This window comes from Saccopteryx bilineata, chromosome 5 (genome assembly GCF_036850765.1).
Source record: "Saccopteryx bilineata isolate mSacBil1 chromosome 5, mSacBil1_pri_phased_curated, whole genome shotgun sequence".
NCBI classification, from domain to species: domain Eukaryota; kingdom Metazoa; phylum Chordata; class Mammalia; order Chiroptera; family Emballonuridae; genus Saccopteryx; species Saccopteryx bilineata.
The window spans coordinates 117078936-117099314 of record NC_089494.1 but is presented as its reverse complement, the minus strand read 5'-3'; the positions used below and the strand labels follow the sequence as shown (position 1 = coordinate 117099314).

General features: G+C 48.5%; 1 protein-coding gene across 1 annotated transcript in view; it reads left to right on the top strand.

Annotated features, from left to right (window-relative positions):
* Positions 1 to 20379, top strand: part of TFCP2L1 (transcription factor CP2 like 1) — a 60620-nt gene that overhangs the window by 15665 nt on the left and 24576 nt on the right. The gene's annotated exons all lie outside the window — the stretch shown is intronic.

Sequence of the window (20379 nt, the reverse complement as noted above, 5' to 3'; positions counted from 1 at the left end):
ATGTCATTCAGGCCATGTTGAATTTCAGCTGAAGCTTTTGAACTCATTCTCTGCCTGTGCCTTTCCACACCACACCATCAAAATCCCTGCTCTGGGTGGACTGGGGTTTGAACTGCAAGTGCTTCGAGTATTTGATTTTATTTACGGAACTTTTAAAAATGCTCTTTGTTTTTCTCTCCAAATACTAAGGAAGCATTTAAATTAATAGCATCATTGAGCATCTTCAAATGACCTTGGACTGGTCATCTGGTCTCTCTGTTTTCTGATTCTCTCCTTTTTTGTCTGATGCCACGTAGCTGTCCTCCCTGTAATCTCTAAAAGAGAGCAGGTGAGTTGATCATCTCAGTGTGGTTTCAGTCAGGGTCTTTACCCGGCCCTCCTGTTCCCCTTGCATGGTGTTTTCCGGCACTTTCTTCCATTTCTCAGCTCCTCTAGTCTTTTCTTTCCCTCTACCATCTTCTTGGGCAAGCAGCTGTCAGCTTTCTTGAAGCCGATGTTGCCATCAAACCCATTCGCTATTTCTTTTTCTTTTTTCTTTTTTTTTGTATTTTTCTGAAGCTGGAAACGGGGAGAGACAGTCAGACAGACTCCTGCATGCGCCCGACTGGGATCCACCTGGCACGCCCACCAGGGGAGAAGCTCTGCCCACCAGGGGGCGATGCTCTGCCCCTGTTGCTCCATCGCAACCAGAGCCACTCCAGCGCCTGGGGCAGAGGCCAAGGAGCCATCCCCAGCGCCCGGACCATCCCTGCTCCAATGGAGCCTCGGCTGCGGGAGGGGAAGAGAGAGACAGAGAGGAAGGAGAGGAGGAGGGGTGGAGAAGCAGGTGGGCGCTTCTCCTGTGTGCCCTGGCCGGGAATCGAACCGGGGACTTCTGCACGCCAGGCCGACGCTCTACCATTGAGCCAATCAGCCAGGGCCACCAATCGCTATTTCCATTGGGTGCTGTGTGCATTCTTCTGAGATGTCTTTCCGATGTTTTTTGCCTCAGTATCTTGGGGCTAGAAGGATTTTGATGCCTGTGAGTGACCTGTCTCTCCTTCCAGATGAGCCGCCATTAGTCGAGGAGGTCTGCTGTACCCCCCGTGGAAAGGAGGCGTCTTTGCTGAGTGCTGCCAAACACAAGAGTTTCAGTCCCACTTTAGGGACTCGGGCTTTGATGGCTCCTGTAATGTGTTCCGTCTGCTCACCGATGTACGTACTCTTCAGTTCAGGCAGAGACTCTTCAATCTAGCTCACTTTCCCACTAAGTATGTTGGCTTTTTACTGTAAAAATAAACAAAGCAGCACATTCCAAAATTTCAGGGGAAACTCAAACAGACTTGCTCCTGTACCCATCACCAAACAAGCTCATGAGAGCACTGAATAGCCGCCACAGAATCAGCAGCACAGCATGGCTGTCAGCATGCCCTCCCTGGTTTCACACAGTACTATGTTTCTGTCCCTGGCCAGTAGCTTGTGGGCGACAGCTGACTGCCCGGAACCAGTGTGTGCCATACCTCTAAACCAACAAATTTTTGGCAACCAGGAAAGACCATCAGTAGGGCTGGAGCACCCGGTTCCAGCTTTAATAAACTCTGCTTGGTCACTGCACAAGTAGAAAGGGTTATAATTTGTATGGTACGTTGTAGGAAGGTGATCATATTTAATGCCAGGCATATCAGTGGGTCTTAATAAATGTTTTTTCTCTCCTATTGTAAAGTTTGGCTATTTTTCATAGGTGTTTGGAGTGTAGGGGAGCAAGGAAGGAAGGTCAGGGGTAGGAAGAACCACTTTAATTTTGTAAATGGACCCCTGAGTCCGGTTTCAGGGTCCAGTGAACTATGGTAGAATTACCACTTACAAGAATGTATGCAGATTATCTGCTCTGAATGAGGAAGGTGTTTTTTGTGTTTTGTTATGTGTTGAAGTAGCAACTTTATACAAGTAGGTTCCGTGATTATTCCAACCCCTTCATTTCATAAGAGAAAGAATGAAGCCCAGAGTAGGAAGATGAAATGATTCTACATCATTCAACTTGCTAAGGCAGGGCCAGGTGTGAGCCCAGTATGGATGGCTTTGGAGTCCGTAGTGACCACAGGCAGAAGGACAAGTGCTTCCTTGTGTATATTAGGAACTAGCATTCATGCCTCATTTTTCTCAGGACTATGTCCCTCACAGGTCCCATAGAACACTCTTCCTCATGGAACTATCTGGCAAAGAAACCCATCGTGTAGCTGGGTTGGTGTTTCTTGGTTGGAGGCCAGAGGTAGACAGCTGGCCTCCCTGCCTTCCACTATGCCCCTCACTTTGTCTCACAGGAATGTCCTCTGGGTACCTGTAGGGGGTATCTCATTTAACCCTTTGTTGATGAGGAAACTGAGGTCTGGAGCATGTATAGTGGGTTCCCGACAATCTCTTGGAGTGCAGTCTTGGCTGTAGGGCAGTATTTGTTTGGCATCAGAATCTGCTGGAGCTTGTGTCTTCTGCTGTGTTAGCTCTGGGAGGGGCAGAAGTCTGTTTCCACAGAGTGCCCCAGGGGCCAGATGCGTGGGTGTACTTGGATTTATTAGCCACTGCATCAAGGTCTCTGCTGTTCTTCCCTTTTCTCTTTCCGGAAGGATAGGACTAGGTAGACCTGGCGAGGGAAACATGAGCCCTACTTCCCTCCTGCTCTGTGCTTTACAGGTTGAGGACCCTCGTGTGCACAGCCAGCAGCTCTGTGCTCAGACAGATTGGACAGGTTCTTTTTTTTTTTTTTTTGTATTTTTCTGAAGCTAGAAACTGGGAGAGACAGACAGACTCCCGCATGCGCCCAACGGGGATCCACCTGGCATGCCCACCAGGGGGTGATGCTCTGCCCCTCCGGGGCATCGCTCTGTCGCGACCAGAGCCACTCTAGCGCCTGGGGCAGAGGCCAAGGAGCCATCCCCAGCGCCTGGGCCATCTTTGCTCCAATGGAGCCTCGGCTGCGGGAGGGGAAGAGAGAGACAGAGAGGAAGGAGAGGGGGAGGGGTGGAGAAGCAAATTGGCACTTCTCCTGTGAGCCCTGGCCGGGAATCGAACCCGGGACCTCTGCACGCCAGGCCGACGCTCTACCACTGAGTCAACTGGCCAGGGCCTGGACAGGTTCTTGACCTGCCTTTGCCAGTAACCATGCCCTGGGACCTCCTACCAGGTGGTTAGAGGGCCTTTGACTCCTGAATGGGAAGGAAAGACCCATATACTCTGGGAGTTCACAGAGGTGCACAAGACTAGATTTATTAAACATTTGAGCTGGAGGGGGCCTAAAGACCTCTGATGGCTTGTTACTGAAAGTGCGGTTCATGAAGCAGTGTTCACTGAACGCTGGTTAGAAATGCAGGGTCTCGGGGCTGTTGCAGGGCAGTTGGATGAGAATCTGCATTTTAACAAGTTACCGGGGATTTACAAACATATTCAAGTTAGAGAAGCACTAATCTAGCTTCTGCACCCCCCCACCCCACTTCTCTATACTATAGGTGGGTAAACTGAGGCCCAGCAAGGCTGGGTGACTTGCCCCAGTCCACAGAGTAATACTTTAATCTGATCTCTATATCTCCTTTTTTTTTTAAAGGAAAAAAAAAATGGTTCAATTGGGTTATGATTCAGGTACCGTACAATCCATTCCACTCATTGAAAGTAGACAATTCATGTTTTTTAGTGTACTTAACTAAGTAGATTAAACTATCACAACTAATTTGGGAACACTTTTGTCCCTCCTAAAATAAGTTCTGCAGCCATTAGTGATCATCCCCATTGTTTCTCCCTCCCCCCAGCCCCAGCAATCACTCATCTACTTTCTATCTCTACATTTATCTATTCTAGGCCATCTGTATAAATGGTGGTCTTCTGTGGCTGATTTCTTTCACTTAGCATAATGCTTTCTGGGCCATCCATCCACACTGCAGCACATAGCAGAGCTTCCTGCCTTTGTGTGGCCCAGCAGCACTCCATTATATGGGTGTGCTTCATTTCATATATTCATTCTTTAGTTGATGGACATTTGGGTGGTTCTCACTTTTTGGCTATTGTGACTATGTTGCTGTGAACATTCAAGCACAAGTATTTATATGGGCCTGTGTTTTCATTTCTCTTGTGTATATGCCTAGGGGCTCAATTTCTGGGTCACACAGTAACTCTCTGTGTAATGTTTGGAGGAACTGACTGACTTTTCCAAAGCAGCTGTACCATACTACATCCCTACCAGTGCGCATGAGGGCTCCCGTTTGTTCACGTCCAGCCCTCATCATTGTGCGTCTTCCTGATGGAGTATGGACAGAGGGATGGAGGCCTCTCCTGTGGCCACTGTCAGCGTCCACAGGCAGCACACAGGGACCTCAGCAGCAAACTGAAGTGGGGGCTCAGGCACCACAAGGAGTCTCTGACTCTCTGTCCCTCTGGGGATCTGCCTTATGCTCTCTTCTCACCAGCTTCCCTGCCTCTGTGGCCAGAGGGCTGACAGTGAAGCCATCTGAAGCTGCTGGCCACTCGTGGCGAGGCTGGCACTCAGGCCCTCTTGTTTCCTGCTTCCAATCCCCCACACAGGGAGGGACTGTTGTGGGCCTGGCTCGGGCGGCCTGCTCGGCTAGGCCCTGTATAGACATGGCTTCACCCACCCTCTCCTTTCTTCACGCTGGGAGCAGAGGCTGATGGTGAAGCTGTTCCCTGGGAGGGTCATAGGTGTCCACCCTTCTGGAAGGCTTGGGGTGGGGGAGGCTCTGGTTGTCTCAGGGCTATTCTGACAAACCTTGTTTTCCCCCACAGTTACTGCCCCAGAAACTCCTTTATCTGTCTCACCAGAGGCAAAGATAGAAGTGGGACTGCTAGGGCCAGACAGTGGTGGGCGGAGTAGGAGCAACAGGCTGTCTGGCTCCCACCTCAGAGATCTTGGCTGATCAAGGGCATGTGAATTCCCTCAGCCCCAGCCTGGACCTAGTTCCAGGGTTCCAGGTCTTGGGGGGGAGGTGCCTGAGTGAGTCATAGTTCTGACCTTATCTTAGAGATTTGGTTTTCTGCTCTTTACTGTTCTTTGTTCTACTAACTTATGTGTTTATACCTCTACCACCTGTGCAGGGCGGTACCTGTTGCTTCACATCCTAGTCAGCACTCTATATTGTCAACCTTTTGATTTTTTTCTAATATGCATATAGAAAATTAGCACTTTATTTCTGTAAAGCCGGCCCTGGCCGGTTGGCTCAGCGGTAGAACGTTGGCCTGGCGTGCGGGGGACCCGGGTTCAATTCCCGGCTAGGGCACATAGGAGAAGCGTCCATTGCTTCTCCACCCCCCCCCCCTCCTTCCTCTCTGTCTCTCTCTTCCCCTCCCGCAGCCGAGGCTCCATTGGAGCAAGGATGGCCCGGGCGCTGGGGATGGCTCCTTGGCCTCTGCCCCAGGCGCTAGAATGGCTCTGGTCACGGCAGAGCAACGCCCCGGAGGGGCAGAGCATCGCCCCCTGGTGAGCAGAGCGTCGCCCCTGGTGGGCGTGCCGGGTGGATCCCGTTCGGGCGCATGCGGGAGTCTGTCTGTCTGTCTCTCCCCGTTTCCAGCTTCAGAAAAATACAAAAAAAAAAAAAGTATTTCTGTAAAGCCAGTAGCCGCAGTCACCATCACAGCCGCCTGGCCCGTGCAGGTTCGCATTGGATTCAGACAGATGGTAATGAAACAATGGAGCCAAGAACTGGTGGGCCATTAGCTTTAATCCTAGCTTGCACCCCATTTATAGTGTAGAAATCCAAACTTTTTTTTTTTTTTTTTTTTTTGCATTTTTCTGAAGCTGGAAACAGGGAGAGACAGTCAGACAGACTCCCGCATGCGCCCGACCGGGATCCACCCGGCACGCCCACCAGGGGGCGATGCTGCCCACCAGGGGGTGGTGCTCTGCCCATCCTGGGCGTCGCCATGTTGCGACCCTCCTGGGTGTTGCCATGTTGCGACCAGAGCCACTCTAGCACCTGGGGCAGAGGCCACAGGGCCATCCCCAGCGCCCGGGCCATCTTTGCTCCAATGGAGCCTTGGCTGCGGGAGGGGAAGAGAGAGACAGAGAGGAAGGCGCGGCGGAGGGGTGGAGAAGCAAATGGGCGCTTCTCCTATGTGCCCTGGCCGGAAATCGAACCCGGGTCCTCCGCACGCTAGGCCGACGCTCTACCGCTGAGCCAACCGGCCAGGGCGAAATCCAAACTTTTAATCCAATATACAAACAAGGAAGTCTCTGATACAAAGTCACTTATCTAAGGCATAATGGGATTCCTCATGAGAGTGTATCACCCCACATCATGCAACAGTCAAGGGTGTGGGGAAAAGCTTAGTCTTAAAACTAAGCCTTAGGCTATAACCACCCTGCCTGCTTACAGCCTGTTCCCACACCCAATACAAACTATAAGCGAGCAAACATATACATTATATTTACAAACTTATTTGACCAACATATGTTTACACACATTTCTTTTATCCATTGCCTTTTTTTCTGTTGCCCTTTTGCTTACTGACCTGTAAGAACCATTGCATTTGGTAAAACTATATGCACTTGCCATTTTGTGAACCAGAGTGGGTGGACGGTCTGCAGTTTCATAGGTTTTAGTGCAGTGCTGTGGCTGGATACACGTTCAGTGTGAGAAACTAGTGAATTTCCTGGGATCCAGCGAGTCAAGTATGGAATAGGAAAAAGCTACCGTATGTATGTAGGACCAAGAGCAAATCAAACAATTTTTTAAAATGCTGATCAGGTCTCCAGGGGTCCAGAGTTCCCTGATTCAGAACCAGCCAGTGGCACTTACGTGCATGTTGCCTCCTGGGTCAGGCCTACTGGTCACTGTTTTGGTTGGGGCTTGGGACACCACAGCATTTGCTGGGAGGGGGGCAGGGGGAAAAATAAGATAATTTTAGATGGAAAGAAAAGTGTCAGAAATAGTACTGAGAATTTCTGTGTGCCTTTACCCATCTTCCGATGATGGTAATATATAACTGTGGTACAGTTATTGAAACCAGGCGGTTATATTGGCATGATTCCATTAATTCTGCTACTACAGTCTTTACTGGAATTTTACCCATTCCTCCGCTACTGCCCTCTTCCTGTCTCAGGTTGCTCTCCAGTAGCCCACAGGGTGCCTCACTACCATGTTTCCTTAGTCCCCAGTCTATGACAGCCCCTTAACCTCTCCTTTTCTTCCACGGACTTCGCACTTCCAGAGGCTTACTAGTAGGTCAGTTTTGTACATGCCCCTCAATTTGAGATTCTCTGATTTTTTTTTAATGATGAGACTGAGGTTCTGCATTTTTGCAAGAATGCCTGTAAAGCCAGTAGCCACGGCCACCATCATAGCCGCCTGGTCCGTGCAGGTTTGCATTTGATTCAGTCGGTAATGAAAAATGGAGCCAAGAACTGATGGGCCATTACCTTTAATCCTAGCTCATACCCGGCAGGCGAGTAAATACACACAGTGGGAAAACACTTCCCTTTCCATTCAGGGCTCCCAAAGCCACTGACATATTATCTGAGTTTCCTAGAATCAAAGGTTTCTAACCTCACCAGTCTCATTTACCTCTGTTCCCCAGCTCCTTCTCTCTGCACAAACTCTGCACAAACTGGCTTCTCCTTCAGCACTCCACCATCTTGCCTGCTTCTCCTCTCCTCCACGTGGCCTTTCTCTGCTCTCCTCCAGCATGGGCTCCTCTGCCCCATTTTATAGTGTAGAAATCCAAACCTTTAATCCAATATACAAACAAGGAAGTCTCTGATACAAAGTCACTTATCTGAGGCATAATGAGATTCCTCATGAGAGTGCGCCACCCACATCATGCAACAGTCAAGGGTGTGGGGAAAAGCTTAGTTTTAAGAAGACCTTAGTATCAGAAGGGAGGGAAAGGCTTAAAACTAAGCCTTAGGCTATAATGACTTTGCCAGTTTACAGCCTGTCTCCCACAGTGAGCAAACATATATTCATATTTACAAATGTATTTGACCAACAATGCCACAGGAGTGACATCGTGTCCTTGCCAGTGCCTCATATCGGGGACCATGATGCTGCAAGTAACCGTGATGATTGAGTAGGGTCTGCCATGTTTCTCTGCTATAAATTACTTTTTTCCCCTCTGTAATGAATAAATATCTTGGGAGGTCCTTGGAAGACTAGGCTGATACCTTGATTATCCTTAAATTTGTGCCCAATAATTGTAGCATCCATTGGTGGACCTTGCCTACACCAATTTTTATTCCTTCCCTCTTTATATTACATTTAGCCATTGGAATGCTACTGTAAGAAAGGGCTTTTCTTTTCTCTACCAGTTTATTTATATACTTGCCCTGTCAGTACAGACTCGTGGATAACACTGTCATTCTCTCGTCTGCTGCTCAGACTGTGCCAGCGGCGGCCATTGGAAGCCTCTTCTGACTGGCTCCTGTGTTGCTCTGATGTGCCTCCACCCTTCGTTTGGACATTTCCTCACTTTTGATCTTATGGGATATTTTAGACAAGAAGAGCATCTTGTATTGTCCCTGTCCCTGCCCTGGAAACAATTCTCTAAAAGGCCTCTGAGACATGACTTACTCTTCTACTTTGGTGCCTATACACTCATACTTACCATCTGCCAAGAATTTATTGGAGATACGTTGTGTGTCAGGCTTGGTGTGAGAAGTTTAAGTGCCTCACCAAGGTCACCCACTGACAGGCCCTCAAGACTGGGATTGGGTGTGTTGAAGGCAGAGCCTTTTCCTGGAAGCATGCCTGGGTGTGAGTGCTGTGAGTCCACAAACTTGCATAATACTTCACATAGGCTAGTGACGGGAAAATGTGCATGCTGGACATAGTGTGGGCAGCACTGAGCTTTCTGTGCCATCAGTACAGGGCTCTTGGTACCCAGCCCTCCTTTCTCTGAGGTAATGATGGCCTCCATTATGTTTTATGTGGCATTAATTATCCAAAGCAGTAGCTGTTGGAAAGTAAACAACCTGTAAATCTTGGCCAGCCAGGGCAATTGCCTCCTGTTCTTGGGAACATAGTGATCTGGGCAGGAGGCCCTGCACTGGGTTCCGCTTGCTGGGCAGAGCTGCTCCGCAGGAGGGGCCGACGGGCACTGCCCAGGCAGAGGCAGGCAGGGGTGGGCCTGCTGGGGCAGGGCCTGCCTCGCAGCAGCAGAATCAGGCATATCCCCCACCCCTCTGCCAGCAGCCTGGAGGAAACTCACATAGCCTTGAAGCCAGAAAGCTCCCCCACCAAATGCCTTCCTGTAGAGTCATCCCTGCCTGGGGGGTATGTCCCAGCTTGGCTGCCTCCCAGCTGTGTGCCCTTGGGTGTCCTTGGACAGCTGCTCATTCAGTACATTCAGAGCTGTTGAGGGCTTGAGGAGGGTTAAAGTACAGCACTGAGCTAGTGGCCTGTGCCCCGGCGGGCTCCAGGCTCCGGAGGGGAGGAAGCAGTTAACACCTGTTGTTTAGGGGTGCTAGTTGTGACCGGCAGCTGTGTACTCACTACATGCTAGGCTGGAGTACGTTATCTCATTTAATCCTCGTGGCTGTTCTGCAAGGAACATTTTGTAGATGCAGAGAGGTTCATGAACTTGCCAGGATGTGGAAGGTTCTGGCTTAACTCAGTGTATCTGACCTGACCTCAGATTCTCTCTCCCTTCTTGTCCTAGGCTGGGCCACAGGATGTGCTGAGGCTTCATCACTAACTGGGCACATTAGGACCACTCTGGGCCTTGGTTTCCTCACCTCTAAAATGGGCACATATTAAAAAAAAAAGAAAAGAAAAGAAAAGAAAATCCTGACCTGTGGTGGCGCAGTGGATAAAGCGTCAACCTGGAAACGCTGAGGTTGCCGGTTCAAAACCGTGGGCTTGCCCGGTCAAGGCACATATGGGAGTTGATGCTTCCTGCTCCTCCCCTCTTCTCTCTCTCTCTCTTTCTCTTTCTCTTTCTCTCTCTCTCCCCTCTCTATAATGAATAAATAAAATCTAAAAATAAATAAATAAATAAATAAACTGGGCACATATTGTACTTGTAGATTCTCCAGGTGGGCTCCCCAAGAGATGCTCTGTATGTCTGACCTCATGTGCATGTGTTCGGTGTTCCATTTATTACATGAAGTCTGTTTTCCCCAAGTGCCCACTGATATGATGAGCTTTTGGGTACCAGCCTGGCACCAGAATACTGGTACCAATCATTGTCCCTGTGGACATCTGTTATGTGCTTGGAACAGGAAGAGGCACTTCTTCCTTTTTGTTTTGTATTTTTTTCAAATTCCCACATAATATATTCCTAGTTTTAAAAAAAGGCGATACTGAAGTTGTATGTGATTTAAAAGAGAAGTCTGCTTCTCTGTCCACTGTTAGCTGCATATATTAGACTCGGCAAATACAGAGGTATGTGTACATGGTGTACTTATTATTCGGCACTTTTTTGATTGGGTTAGTTAGGTCACAGGCTGTTTATTTTTGCAATATTGATGGGTATTGTCACAATGCCCAGTAGGCTGTGACATAGTATCCCCCACCTCCAGCATGCGTGAGGGCCCATTTCCAGTCCCTGTAGGGCAGTGGTCGGCAAACTCATTAGTCAACAGAGCCAAATACCAACAGTACAATGATTGAAATTTCTTTTGAGAGCCAAATTTTTTGTTGTTGTTGTTGGTTTTGGTTTTTTTTGTATTTTTCCGAAGCTGGAAACGGGGAGAGACAGACTCCCACATGCGCCCGACCGGGATCCACCTGGCACGCCCACCAGGGGGCGACGCTCTGCCCCTCCAGGGCATCGCTCTGTTGCGACCAGAACCACTCTAGCGCCTGGGGCAGAGGCCAAGGAGCCATTCCCAGCGCCCGGGCCATCTTTGCTCCAATGGAACCTCACTGCGGGAGAGGAAGAGAGAGACAGAGAGGAAGGAGAGGGGGAGGGGTGGAGAAGCAGATGGGCGCTTCTCCTGTGTGCCCTGGCCGGGAATCGAACCCGGGACCCCTTGCACTCCAGGCCGACGCTCTACCAGGCCAGGGTCGAGAGCCAAATTTTTTAAACTTAAACTATATAGGTAGGTACATTTCTTATCGAGGTAGCGCCTGCATGTGGTATTTTGTGGAAGAGCCGCACTCAAGGGGCCAAAGAGCCGCATGTGGCTCGTGAGCTGCGGTTTGCCGGCCAGGGCTGTAGGGTGTTTGCAATCTGTTAAGCTTTGGGTAGCTGACAGATGGAACTGCATTGCAGCATTTGCACTTGGCATTTCTTTGACCATGAGGGAGGTTGAGCATCTTTTCACACTCTTCTTGGTTTGGCCGACTAGTTTCCAGCTCTGTTTGCTTTAGGAAATTTATATCAAATTCTGCCACCATCAATTTTATCACATGCCAGTACTCTATAGGAGCTGGTGTGTGTGTATGTGTGTGTGCATATGTGCAAATTGGTTCAAACTGATAGCTGGCCTCAAGAGCTTCCTTCTAGTGCAGTAAGGAGCTATGACTTAGCAATCATGCAAGACAGCTGAGGGACAAAGTTGCAAAGTGCCCAAAGAAGTTAGGAGGAAGGAAGAGGTCAGCAGGGAGATTGAACATCCTGTAAAAATTCAGATAAAGTTTTATTGGGACACAGACATGCCCATTCACTCACCTGCTGTCTGTGGCTGCTTTCTTGTTGCAGCGGTGGAGTTGAGTAGTTGTGACAGACATCTATGGTCCACACACCTGAAAATGGTTCCTGTCTGGCCCTTTACAGAGGAAGTTGTCTGATGCCTGGGCCAGAAGTGTTAGATGTTGTGGGTTGCACGAAGGAAGAGGGAGGAAGCAGGTTTGAGCATCTGCCTGGGCCAGACACTGTGTCGAGTGCTATACATTTGTGTTTTGTTCTCCTGGGAAAGGTGTTCTCTGCTATCCCCCATTCTCATTGCCCTCCTCGCCCGCTTCTGTGTGGAGTAGAGGTGAGGAAAGGCTGGGGTGGAGGGGAAGGTTGATTGCAGTCCTAGGGTTGGGGGGGAAACTTCCAAACCCTTTGGAATGGCTGCAGGGTCCATGGGTCAGGATGCAAGCTGCCCTTTCAGGTAGTGGCTGAGGTTCCCCTCTGCCCCTGAGTCCGCCTGAGGAGCACCTACCCCTCCCTGTGGACAAAAGCTGGAGTGCTAACCTGGGAGGGGCCGTGAGGGCTGAGCTGGTCACTGCTAGTGGGGGTAGAGTATGTGACCACCCCTCCTCCAACTCCTGCCACTCTGGACACTGAGCTCCTCTGGGCTGGGCTGGTGGCCACCTGTGGGGGTTAGCTTACATCATCAAGTGTTGACCCAGGGGTCCTTCCCTGCTTTAAAAGGCTTTTAAGAACTCCAGAGTTGAGGGTAGGGCCAGAGATACTGGAGGGAGTTGTCTTGAAGGCGTGGAGGCTGTGGAAAGGCCACCACCAGCGGATGAGGCCCTGCATTTTCCAACAATGCTCTCACTTCAGGGGCGGGGGTTCTGAGGTCCAGCTGAAGGCTTCCTATGTGCCATGCCATGCTGGACATGCCCGCATTCCTCCAGTGCCCCTCTGTGTCTCAGTACCGCTATTACCCACGTTCTGGAGACGTGGAAACAGGTGCTCGTGAAGGGAGCCAGTACTCTATAGTAAGTGGTGGGCTGAGGTGAGCCCAGGCTCCAAACCTGGTGCTGACTGGTTTCCAAGGCAGTTCTATGAGTGTGTGGAAGAACATTGGTCATTGCATATCTATAATTTTTGCAATTACTGTTTACTTATGGTATTTGATTATGATACACTTTTAAAACATTAAGTTTAAAAAGTGAGTTGATTAAATGAAATAGGGTCTTTGTGTTGCAGGCTGATTTTAATTTTAGTGACAAAATTGTGGGGTGTGGGGCCCTGGCTGGTTGGCTCAGTGCTAGATCGTCGGCCTGGCGTGCAGGAGTCCTGGGTTCGATTTCCGGCCAGGGCACACAGGAGAAGCACCCATCTGCTTCTCCACCCCTCCACCTCTCCTTCCTCTCTGTCTCTCTCTTCCTCTCCTGCAGCCGAGGCTCCCGCAGCAAAGTTGGCCCGGGTGCTGAGGAGGGCTCTGTGGCCTCTGCCTCAGGTGCTAGAATGGCTCTGGTTGCAGCAGAGCAACGCCCCGGAGGGGCAGAGCATCGCCCCCTGGAGGGCATGCCGGGTGGATCCCGGTTGGGCGCATGCGGGAGTCTGTCTGACTGCCTCCCCGTTTCCAACTTCAGAAAAATACAAAAAAAACCCAAACAAAATTGTGGGGTGGTGTGTGAATAAGTGGGGTGAATATAGTATGGTAGAGTCTTGGGGTGCCCTGCGCCCAGCATGTCACTGGCACAAAGAGGGCAGTGGTGGGGGTGCACAGTAACTGCTCAACAGTGAGTAGACCCAGAGGTTCCTCCCTCTAAGATGGGGTTAGAGAGGCAGAAACACAGAGCCACAATGCAATGCATAGTAACAGCTGGCTCCAGTGTTCTTACCCTACTCAATTATTTCATGTGTGTGTGAGATGGAAATATTATTTTTATTTTTATTTATTTTTTCTTCTTTTTCCAAGTGAGAGGCGGGGAGATAGAGAGACTCCTGCATGCACCTGGACCAGGATTCACCTGGCAACCCCATCTGGGGCCAATGCTCTAGTACCAAGCTATTTTTAGTGCCTAAGGTTGACCCACTCCAACAGAGCCATCCTCAGCACCTGAGGCCATGCTCGAACCAATCAAGCCATGGGTTGTGGGAGGGGAAGAGGGAGAGAAGGGGGAGAGGGAGGGTGGAGAAGCAAACAGTTGCTTAATATATCTCTTTTCCTATTGCTGGATCTGTAGGTTGTCGACAGTTTCTTCCTGTATAAGTGACTTGTGCCTGCCTCCCAGTGCACATCAAATACTTCTTTAGGACATGCCTCTGGAACTGGAATTTTTTATTACATATGTGTGAGTTAGGGATTTATTTTTCCGTATGGCTAACCAGTCATCCTACACTCTTGAAAAGCTATCTTTTTTTTTTCTCTGCCATACATCAAGTTTTCAAGTATCTGGAAATATTTGTGGACTCTGACCTCTTCTGTTGGTCTGTTTGTCCCCATGCCAAAAATGACGTGGTTTGGGTTATTGTAACCTTCAGAGTATTTAAAAGGGGTTAGGAGCAAGTATTTCATGGAGGTGACTTTATCGGGAAGAAATTGGTACCAAACCTTGTGCTACAGTGTGGTTGCATAGCTACTTGGACTTCTTGGTTCAGAGAACTGAGGTCCTGGGGCATAAGGGTTTGAGCCATAAAGGAAGAGGAGGGCTTAGGTGTGTGTAAGATGGTCATGACATGAAATGAATATCAAGAAATTCAGGCCTGACCTGTGGTGGTGCAGTGGATAAAGCATCGACCTAGAAATGCTGAGGTTGCCGGTTCAAAACCCTGGACTTGCCTGGTCAAGGCACATATGGGAGTTGATGCTTCCAGCTCCTCCCCCCTTCTCTATGTCTCTCCTCTCTCTCTCTGTCTCTCCCTCTCCTCTCTAAAAAATGAATAAATAAATAAATAAATAAACTAAGCTTTAAAAAAAAAAAAAAGAAATTCAGGCCTGACCAGGCGGTGGCGCAGTGGATTGAGCACCGGCCTGAGATGTGGAGGATCCAGGTGCGAGACCCTGAGGTCGCCAGCTTGAGCCTGGGCCCATCTGGTTTGAGCAAAATCTCACCAGCTTGGACCCAAGGTCGCTGGCTTGAGCGAGTGGTTACTCGGTCTGCTGTAGCCCCATGGTCAAGGCACATATGAGAAAGCAATCAATGAACAACTAAGGTGTTGCAACAAAAAACTAATAATTGATGCTTCTCATCTCTCTCTATTCCTGTCTGTCTGTCCCTATCTAAAAAAAGAAAAAAAAAAAGAAAAGACAAGAAATTGAAGAGAGATGATATAGCCGGCCTCCGTGGATCTTAGGCCCCTGAAGCAGTTAGAGTATGTAGAGTTGTCTGTTTGGCTGTGTGTTCAGTCCTGGGAGTCAGAGAGTCAGTGCTGGATCTCAGTAAGATACTTAATGTCTCTGGGTTGAAATTTCTTCATCTGTGAAATGGGGTCACTGATAGGTTTTCCTTATGGATTGTTGTGAAGACTAAATTAAATAGTCCTCATAGGGGGCTTGGCAGTGACCCTGTGCATAGCTGAACAGCAGCTTGCTGGGAATTATTCATTACCCTATTTCCTTGATTCTAATACCAGCTTTTTATTTAATTTTTTTTCACATTTCACAATTCTGAAATTAGAACAGCTTTTACTAAGATTTTCTGTAGCGATTTGCTTTTCCTCTCAGATTATTGTTCAGGTCTGACCAGGCAGTGGCGCAGTGGACAGAGCACTGGACTGGAACGCAAAGGACTCAGGTTCGAAATCCCAAAGTCCTCAGCTTGAGCGCAGGCTCACCAGCTTGAGTGCGGGCTCAGTGGCTTGAACCCAAGGTCACTGGCTTGAGCAAGGGGTCACTCACTCTGCTATAGCCCCCTAGTCAAGGCACATATGAGAAAGCAATTAATGAACAACTAAAGTACCACAATGAAGAATTGATGCTTCTCATCTCCCTCCCTTCCTGTCTGTCCCTCTCTCTGTCTCTCTCTCTGTCTCTGTCACACACAAAATAAATAAATAAATAAATAAACAAACAAATAAATAAAGATTATTGTTCAGGATGCAGGACACAGTATTTTACAGAGAAGAAGATAGGGTCTGTGCACTTTCTCTGAGATCATATGGCAAACTGAGCTGGTCATCCTAGGACTCATCTTTATTGCTAGTCTTAAAGGGAAGAAGGAAGGAGTAAAACAAACCATCTTACCTTGGGATGGCGAAGGTAGGGGTGCTTTTAATGTCATAATATGCTGTAGGCAAACTTTATTCACTGTGCAAGTGAGTAACTATCAGAAAGGAGTTGAGGGTCGTGCAGAACTACAGGTCAGGTGTCCTCTGACCAGCAAATGGCACCCTCCAGGTGGGATGTGGGAAAGAATGTGGTAGGGGCCCTGGCCGGTTGGCTCAGTGGTAGAGCGTCAGCCTGGCGTGCAGAAGTCCTGGGTTCGATTCCCGGCCAGGGCACACAGGAGAAGCACCCATCTGCTTCTCCACCCCTCCCCCTCTCCTTCCTCTCTGTCTCTCTCTTCCCCTCCCACAGCTGAGGCTCCATTGGAGCAAAGATGGCCCGGGCGCTGGGGATGGCTCCTTGGCCTCTGCCCCAGGCGCTAGAGTGGCTCTGGTTGCAACAGAGCAACGCCCCGGAGGGGCAGAGCATCGCCCCCTGGTGGGCGTGCCGGGTGGATCCCGGTCGGCGCATGCGGGAGTCTGTCTGACTGTCTCTCCCCGTTTCCAGCTTCAGAAAAATACCAAAAAAAAAAAAAAATGTGATAGGTTCTGCCAACACTGAGTTTCTACTCCTGGCTCTGCCACCTGCTGCTGTGCAACCTTGCCCAAGGCAGGTAACCTCTCTGTGCCTCTGCTTCCTTCCACCGTGGGGCTACCCCTCAGTGCCCCATTGATGTGTTTCATTCAGGTGACAATACCTGAGCCGACTTTGCCAGTAGGTCAGCACCCAGTGGGTGCCAACTGTTAGATATTGCTCCCTAGAGGCACACTTCTCCCATCCACCTCTGGTACAGTTTTGCTTAGGATTACTTTCTTATTCATTCTTCTCCTCAACTATCAAAATCCTGCTCATTCTTTAAATTTTATCTGTAATGTTATCTCCTTGCTCAAACCTTTTTTCACCGTCCCCCTCCCCACCACTATCCCCATTCTAGGGGAGTGTTGCACATTCTTTAAAGGAATTTTTCAAATCCTGCCTTATATTAGGGCTTTTCCTGTGCTGTTCAGTGTGCACTAGAACACTGCTAACCATTTGCGGGTAGGAGGTGTCTCCTGTTCGCAAACCTTGTTGTTCGGGCAGAGTAGCACAGTAAAGACTGTGAAATCACGGACAGGCTTTTGCTGAGCACCTACTCTGCATCAAACAGTACAGTGGTGAGCAAAACGGTCCGTGCCTTCACAGAACCCTCTTTCCAGAGCCCCCATCTATGCCCCAAGCTGATCTTGCCAAGCGGAGAAAATGGCCTGCGTGTCAGGTGGACGGTGCTTGCACCTTGCTCCTCAGCCAATGTGCCTGCAGGAGCAGTGGCCTCCTGGGTGGTGATGGGCCGAGTGAGAACAGGGCGCGGGAGGTCAGCATGTTGGCATGGAGACAGGCATGTGTATGGGGGGGGCAGGCTGGCCCTCTCTCCTAAGTCCTGAGTAGGGGAGGGGCCTTGTGGCCGGGAGGGGCTCCAGAGTGCACATGCAGGGGGAGGGTTGAGGAAGGGACATTCTGTAGGAAGTGTAGGGTTAGGTCTCGGCTGTTGGTGGAGGAGGCTGGGACCACTTATTAGAACTGCTCTGTGTGGTTCAGCAGGTGCTTCCTGCTGGGCATAAGCTGAGGTTGTCTTGCAGAGCTCGGGGTCCATATTAATGGGCCCTGGAGCACCCAAAAAGCCTGCCTTGGGCCTTCTTCCAGAGCCTTTCACATTCTTCCTTGGGGAAGGCAGAGGACACTGGAAAAACCAGTTAGAGTATGGGAGGCTCCATTTGATGTTGCTGTCAAGGGGATGTTGGCGCAGGAGCTTGGAAATGTATGTTAAAAATCTGGCTTTTCCAGCCCTGGCCTGGTGACACAGTGGATAAAGTATTGGCCAAGGTCGCAGGTTTGATCCCCAGTTAGAGCACATATGAGAAGCAATCGATTGAACAATTAAATAGAACAACTAAGTGGAATGAGTTGATATTTCTCCCTTCTTCTCTCTCTCTCTCTCTCTCTCTCTCTCTGAAATTAATGGAAAAAAACTTTTTAAAAGTTTGGCTTTTTCAGAACATTAGAAATACTGGTTAGGTAAGTGAGACTCTTGTATGAATTGTGTCTTCTGCATTGGCAAGTGGGCAGGACGGGAGTATGGGTTTGCACCTCTTCATTTGATGTGGTGTGCCCGTGGCGTGTTCATTAAGTGTCCACTGGTCCTGTGAGATGGCCTGGTGAGAGCTGGGTGAAGGGGCGCCCCCTCTTGGAAGTCAGGTTTTCTGGGCTCCACCAGCGTCATTTCCAGACCAGTGGGAGCTGTGGCAACGAGCTCCCCAACCCAGGCTGCCACTCACTGCCTCCGTGCCCTAGGGTTCGCACTGCGTTGGGCACACAGTTGTTGCTCAGCAGATATTTGGAATGGATGGTTTAATTTGATAGTTTTTGTCCATTTTATTATTTGTTGTGTGTGTGGGGGTGTGTGTGGGAGGTATATTAGTTTCCTGTGACTGCTTTAACAAATTACTGCAAACTGCTAACTTAAAGCAATATACATTTTTTCAAAATTTTTATTTATAAAATTAAATGTAATAGGGTGACATTGATCAGTAAGAGTATATAGGTTTCAGGTAAATATTTCTATAGCATTTGAACTGTAAGACAATAGAAGTTTAGCTTGACCAGTGGTGGCACAGTGGATAGAGCATAGAGGACCCAGGTTCGAAACCCTGAGGTTGCCAGCTTGAGGGCAGGCGCACCAGCTTGAACACGGGATCATAGATGTGATCCCATAGTTACTGGCTTGAAGCCCAAGGTCGCTGGCTTGAGCTCAAGGTCGCTGGCTTGAGCAAGGGTTCACTGGCTCAGCTGGAGCCCCCCAGTCAAGGCACATATGAGAAAGCAATCAATGAACAACGCAAGTGCTGCAACTATGAGTGGATGCTTCTCATCTCTCTCTCTCTCTCTCTCTCTCTCTCTCTCTCTCTCTCTCTCTCGGTAAAAACAAAAGCAAAAACAATAGAAGTGTATTCTCTAACAGTTCTGAAGGCTGGAAGTTGGAAATTTGTCATGGCCATTCCTCCTCTGGGGTGTTCAGGCTGGATCAGTTCTTTGCCCCTCCCAGCTTCTGGAGGCGTGGCTTGGTTTGGCACCCTCCAGTCTCTGCTCCCATGTGCACACATGGCTCCTCTTCCTTCTGTCTCCTCCATGTGTCTCTTACCAGGATACTTGTCACTGAATTTAGGGACATTCGACACACTCCAGAATTATCTTCTTATCTCGATCCTTAACTTAATTGCATCTGCAAAACTCTTTTTTTCCAAATATAAGGCGACACAGGTTTTGGAGATTAGTGTACAGACTTATTTGAGGGAGGTACCATTTAGTCGCTATCAGAGGTCTTAGTATTTTTCTAATTATTTCTCTTTCAGTTATTTTAAGACTGTTAGTCACTGGGTTTGTGTTAGTCACTGGGTTTGTGGTGTTCCTAGTTTTTTGTTTGTATTTAACTTATTGATAGATATATATTTTAACATTGCTAGATTTCACTTTCCCCACATGATTTTAGGTTCAGAAATCCTTCCCCACTGACTGTTTGGTAAGTACTCATTCATATTAAAATAAAACCTTAGGAAATTAACTTTTAAATCCAATGGTAATTTGTTTTAATATCTGCTGTAAGGTGAGGGTCTGCACTTTGAAAAATATAGCTAATGTGAAAATATTTAATAGACCCATAGACAAACACGTACAAAAAAGAGAGAGAGAAGCTGTGAGACTGGGGAGTCTGAGCAGGTGTGTGCTGTGTGGCTCCAGGGACAGTTTCCTGGAGCCACACTGGGGGGAGGGGGCTGGGAGTGGGCACTCAGGACCTTTCTGTTCTATTTCTGTGATTTCTTATGAGTCTTTCATTATTAAAAGAATTTTTTTTAAACAGTGAATCAGATTTACCAATACCAATTATTAAATCATTTATTCTGTTATTTGTAAAGCATTCTTTATTGAGTTGTGGTATATGCTAGGCTGTTTTAGAGTTGTGGTTAAACTTTTTAAACCTGAGGGAAAATGGACATCCTTTGATACATGATCTTTCTGTCTAGAAACATTGCTTGTTCCATTTATTCAGACTATATTTTATCTTTCAGTGAAATATGTGTAGTTTATTCCTAGATGCATCTAAGTGTTTTGGGGTTTTTGTGCTTATGGATGAATCTTTTTCCCATCTGTATTCTTTAACCAGCTTGTGCTGGCTCTGTGTCACCAAATAGAATCCCCACACCCTTCCGAATATGTGAGATTCTTTTAACTTGGGAACATGCTTTTCATTCTGCAATTAGAGGCAATGTTTAACAGGCTTTTTAAACTTTATTTTGTTAAACCTGTTCTCAGGAAGGGAATGGTCAGTTGTTTACTCTAATGAGAATTTAAGTAGCTGTGTTTGCCATCCAAGTGTGTGTGGGACATTTCTTTATAAAGAAATATGAAGTTATGTTCTACAGATTTAATGCTAACTATATTTTGTTGGATTCTGTCTCTTTGAAGATGGCCGGTGCGGGCTCTCAGGGCCCTGCGGAGTTACCTAGGGCCTTTGGCCCAGCTAGGCTGGGTCGGCACCCAAGGCTGGCCAGTCCAAGAGGGGA